The sequence below is a fragment of the Callithrix jacchus genome, chromosome X, assembly GCF_049354715.1.
Source record: "Callithrix jacchus isolate 240 chromosome X, calJac240_pri, whole genome shotgun sequence".
NCBI lineage: Eukaryota > Metazoa > Chordata > Mammalia > Primates > Cebidae > Callithrix > Callithrix jacchus.
This window is the reverse complement of record NC_133524.1, coordinates 151,551,501-151,557,500: the sequence shown is the minus strand read 5'-3', so window position 1 is coordinate 151,557,500 and position 6,000 is coordinate 151,551,501.

Below are 6,000 nucleotides of genomic sequence, written 5' to 3'. Positions count from 1 at the left end.
TCCTTCCTCGGTTCCTATATGGGGGGTTACCCACACAGGAGAATTCCTTGAACCCAGGAGGCAGACGTTACAGTGAGCCGATATCAGAACACTACATTCCAGCCTGGCCGACATGCAAGATCCCATCTCAAAAAAAAAAACAAAAATTAAAAACCCAATGCCTGGAAGTGGCAGGGTACAATGGCTCACACCTGTAATCCCAGCACTTTGGAAATCCCAGGTGGTTGGATCACTGAGGTCAAGAGTTTGAGACCAGCAAGACCAACATGGAGAAACCACATCTATACCGAAAACTCAAAAATCAGCCAAGCGTGGTGGTGCACGCGTGTCATCCCAAGTGCTCTGAAGACTGAGGCAAGAGAATCTCTTGACCCCAGAATGTAGAGGTTGCAGTGAGCTGAGATTCCACCACTGCGCTCCAGCCAGGGCCACAGAGCAAGACTCTGTCTCAAAAAATAAATAAATAAATAAAGTGAAAAGACAAGCACAGAAAGAAAGAGACTATTTGTGCATTACACATCCCACAACAAGTCTGTTAACCACGAAGTGTAATTTGGATCACTCAGGGACAAAAACAGCACATTTTGCAAAATGGAACGACCATTGAACACACACTTTGCCAGTAAGCTATGCAAGTGGAAAACGGTCACATAAAAAGATATAAGTTGGTGTGGCCTATTTTTAACGTAGTTTGGAATGTCCTCAAGAGGATAAAAATAGGCCAGGCACGATAGCTATTGCCTGTAATCCCAGCACATTGGGAAGCCGAGACAGGTGGATTCCTTCGGTCCAGGAGTTCGAGACTAGCCAGTATGACATAGCAGAACCCCATCTCTACCAGAAACACAAAAATTAGCCAGGTATGTTGGCACAAACCTTTAGTCCCAGCTACCTGTGAGGCTGAGGCGGGAGGATGGCTTCGGCCCACAATGTGGAGGTTGCAGGAAGCCATGGCCAACCTCTTTTTTTGAGACAGCACTTTGGGAGGCCAGGGGCGAACGGATCACTTGACGTCAGGAATTCAACACCAGCTTGGCCGACATATTGAAACTCCGTCTCTACTAAAAATATAAAAATTACCCAAGGGTGGTGGAAGGCATGTGTAATCCTAGCTACTTGGGAGGCTGACGCAGGTGACTTCTTGAACCCGGAAGGCGGAGGTTGCAGTGAGCCGATATCAGGCCACTGCACTCCAGCCTGGCTGACAGAGCAAGGTCCGATTTAAAAAAAAATGCCTCTGAGTGGCAGGGTGCAGTGGCTCACACCTGTCATCCCAGCACTTTGGGATACCAAGGTGGGTGGAGCACCTGAGGTCAGGAGTTCGAGACCAGCCTGATCAACATGGAGAAACCCCGTCTCTACTAAAAACACAAAAATTGGCTGGGCATCTTAGGACACACCTGTAATCCCAGCCACTCAGGAGGCCAAGGCAAGAGAATCCCTTGAACCCATCAGGTGGAAGTGGCAGTGAGCTGAGACTGCACTAGAGCACTGGGCGACAAAGCTAGACTCCACCTCAAAAAACAAACAAACAAAATAGCTAGGCATTGTAGCAGGAGCTTCTAATCTCAGCTACTTGGTAGGTTCATGCAGGAGAATCTTTAGAACCCAGGAGGCAAAGGTTGCACTGAGCCAAGATTGCACCACTGTGCTTCAGCCTGGGTGACAGAACAAGACTGGGTCTCAGAAAAAAAAGAATGTGGATGTAATCCCAGCACTTTGGGAGGCCGAGGTGGGTGGATCACGAGGTCAAGAGATCGAGACCATCCTGGTCAACATGGTGAAACCCCGTCTCTACTAAAAATACAAAAAAAAAAAATAGCTGGGCGTTGAGGTGCGTGCCTGTAATCCCAGCTACTCGGGACGCTGAGGCAGGAGAATTGCCTGAACCCAGGAGGCGGAGGTTGCGGTAAGCCGAGATTGCGCCATTGCACTCCAGCCTGGGTAACAAGAGCGAAACTCCATCTCAAAAAAAAAAAAAAAAAAAAGAAAGAAAGAAAGTGGAAAAAAAAACCCACATAGAACAGACGAAAATATTTGTGCATTATATAACAGTCTGTTAACCACAATGTATAATTTGGATGACTCAACCACAAAATTACAAGATGGAGAAACACTTGCACACATTTTGCCAATCAATCAACCATATCAACTGAACGCAGGCACAGAAAAAGATGATCAATACCATTATCATTACAGTCATCTCAACGGAAACGATGACACAACCTTCGCACACATTAGAAAGGCTGTGATTTAAGAAATCTAAAGTAACAAGTGTTTCGAGGTCACAGAGAAATCACAACCTTGAAATACTCTATGTGGAATATAAAATGGTTCAGCCTATTTTTAACATAGTTTGGTATTCTCTCAGAACGTTAAAATTAGGCTGGGCATGCTAGCTAAGGCCTTTAATCCTAGCATATTCAGAGGCCAAGGCAGGAGGATCATGAGGTTAGGAATTTGAAACAAGCATAGCCAAAACAGTGAAACTTCATCTCTATTAAAATATAAAAATTAGCTGGGTGTGGTGATGAGTGCCTGTAGTCCCAGCTACTCAGGAGGCTGAGGCATGAAAATTACTTGAACCCAGGAGATGGAGGCTACTGTGAGCAGAGATTGTGCCACTGAACTCCAGCCTGAGCAACACAGGGAAACTCCAACTCAAAAAAAAAAACCCAAAAAAAATAGAAGGTCATCTCACAGATGATCTAATAAATAATGGATTATTTCCTTGAATTTAGAAAAATCACATTAACTTGTCTACCTTTAGGTAACATAACTGCTATGATTCTAAGAACTTATCTAGAGAAAGCCTTAAAAACCTGAGGTGGTCACTGGGTGAATGGGCTGAGAGAACACACATAAAATCCCTGCCGAGACACCCAGGAGCCCATGTCCTCATGAGTGGGACTGCAGACAGGTGTAGCAGACCGGATGGGAGAGGGCAGCAGGCAGGAGCACTCAGGGTCCAGAGACCGTGGTTCTAAGGCCACTGAGAAACTATTGGCAAAGTTAAATCCAGAACTGAACAGGATGATTTGGGGACTGTAAATATTTTGCCATTATCAAGTGAGATCGCCAGTGCTGGTGGGATGGATGAGAGCTCCCCCAGGTGGGCTGCACTGAGGAGAATGTGGCTCCAGCCCAGGGGTTCCTACCAGGAATGCAGGGTCTCCGCCTGTTCAGGAGGAAAGGCTGGGTGGACCCAGCGTGGAGTCATCTCTGCTCTTTACATCTGTCAGGGCTGTTAAAACTGAGCATCAGCTGAGCATAGTGGCTCATGCCTGTCATCCCAGCACTCTGGGAGGCCGAGGTGGGTGGATCACCTGAGGTCAGGAGTTTGAGACCAGCCTGGCCAACATGGCAAAACCACGTCTCTACTAAAAATACAAATATTAGCCGGGCGTGATGGCAGATGCCTGTAATTCCACCTACTCGGGAGGCTGAAGCAGGAGAGTCTCTTGAACCTGGAAGGCGGAGGCTGCAGTGGTCTCAAACTCCTGACCTCGGGTGATACACCTGCATTGGCCTACAAAAATGCTGGGATTACAGGAGTGAGCCACCGAGCCTGGCCATAAAATACATTTTATATGTATACACTAACAATGAATAATCTGAAAACAAAATTATAAAAATTCCACTTTAATTGCTGCGCACTGTGACTCAGGCCTGTAATCCCAGCACTTTGGGAGGCCGAGGTGGGCGGATCACTAGGTCAAAAGACCGAGATCACCCTGGCCAATATGGTGAAACCCCGTCTCTACTCAAAATACAAAAATTAGCCGGGTGTGCTGGCACAAGCCCGTGGTCCCAGCTACTCAGGAGGCTGAGGCAGAAGAATCGCTTGAACCTGGGAGGCAGAGGTTGCAGTGAGCTGAGATTGTGCCACTGCACTCCAGCCTGGAAAGAAAGCAAGACTCCATCTCAAAAACAAACAAACAAATATATATATATATTTAACTCCACTTTAAATAATACCAATAGCAGTAATGTGTTTAAGAATAAATGTGCTGGGCGCTGTGGCTCACGCCTGTAATCCCAGCACTTTGGGAGGCCGAGGCGGGAGGATCACAAGGTAAAGAGATAGAGACCATCCCGGTCAATGGGGTGAAACCCCGTCTCTACAAAAATACAAAAAAGTAGCTGAGCGCGGTGCCGCATGACTGTAACTCCAGCTACTTGGGAGGCTGAGGCAGGAGAATCACCTGAACCCAGGAGGTGGAGGTTGCGGTGAGCTGAGATCGCACCATTGCACTCCAGCCTGGGTAACGAGAGTGAAACTCCGTGTCAAATAAAAAAAAAAAATTTGGTGTGTTATCAAATCCAGGACAAACCTAGCCTCTTTTCTTAGGTTATAAACAAGTGGACCAACATACCGTGATACAACGGAGGCAAAGACACAGACTCAGCATCTGGGGCCAGATGAGCATGTCCAGAAGGACCTTCACTTCCGGATCCATCCTCAGCCCCAGGAAATTTATGCACATGGAGAAAAATTTAGATGAATAATTTTTTTGAGACCCTAATCCTAACCCTTCCGTGAGACAACGGAGGCAAAGACACAAACTCAGCATACGGAGCCAGATGAGCACGTCCAGAAAAACAATCACCCCCTGATCCATCCTCAACCCCAGGAGATTTATGCACATGGAGAAAAATTGAGATGAATTTTTTTTGAGACCCTGACCCTAACCCTAACCCTAACCCTAAACCCTAACCCTAACCCCTAACCCTAACCCTAACCCTAGCCCTAACTCTAACACTAGCCCTAGCCCTAGCCCTAACCCTAAACCCAAAACCCTAACCCTAACCCTAAACCCTAAACCCTAACCCTAACCCCTAACCCTAGCCCTAGCCCTAGCCCTAGCCCTAACTCTAACCCTAAACCCTAACCCTAACCCTAAACCCTGACCCTAACCCTAAACCCTGACCCTGACCCTAACCCTAACCCTAACCCTAACCCTAACCCTAACCCTAACCCTAACCCTAACTCTAACACTAGCCCTAGCCCTAGCCCTAACCCTAAACCCAAAACCCTAACCCTAACCCTAAACCCTAAACCCTAACCCTAACCCCTAACCCTAGCCCTAGCCCTAGCCCTAGCCCTAACTCTAACCCTAAACCCTAACCCTAACCCTAAACCCTGACCCTAACCCTAAACCCTGACCCTGACCCTGACCCTAACCCTAACCCTAACCCTAACCCTAACCCTAACCCTAACCCACCTCCTGGACTTTCCATGGCCTTTCCCCGAATTTCCACTGCAGGCCTTTGCCCTGGATATTGGGCGCCACCTGGTGGACTTACCATGTAATTTCCTCAGCGGTCCATCGCGGGCATTTGCACTGTGTTTGCACGCCATCTGGGGGACTTTTCATGAATCTTCCCCGGATTTCCGTCGCGGGCGTTTGCGCTGGATATTGGGCGCCACCTGTTGGACTTTCCATGCACTTTCCTCCGAGTTCCATCGCGAGCATTTGCTCTGGGAGTCGGACGCCACCTTGTGGACTTTCCACGCACTTTCCCCGGATTTCCATTGCCGGCGTTTTCGCTGGATATTGGGCGCCACCTGGTGGACTTTCCATGCACTTTCCTCGCAGTTCCATTGCCGGTGTTTGTGCTGGGTGTTGGGCTCCACCTGGTGGACATTCCATGTACTTTCCCCCGAGTTCCATCGCGGGCATTCGCACTGGGTGTCAGGCGCCACCTGGTGGACTTTCCATGTACTTTCCTTGTAGTTCAACTGGGAACTCTGTTCCCGGGGCTGGGACACTCACCTTCTCCTCCACGTGCAATCTTGTCACTGCAAGGGGGCCAGAGTTTCTCTCTCCCGAAAATTTAGAAGCTCATAAAAGCCTGCAACCTGAACCTCCTTCCAGTGAGACCTGTTAAAAGATGAAGGCTTTTCAGGACGGAGATGAAATGGATGTCTCAGGCAAAATGGTCCTGGTGATCAGATATCTGGGGAGGAAACAGGTTCTGGGACTGCCCTCTGTGGGA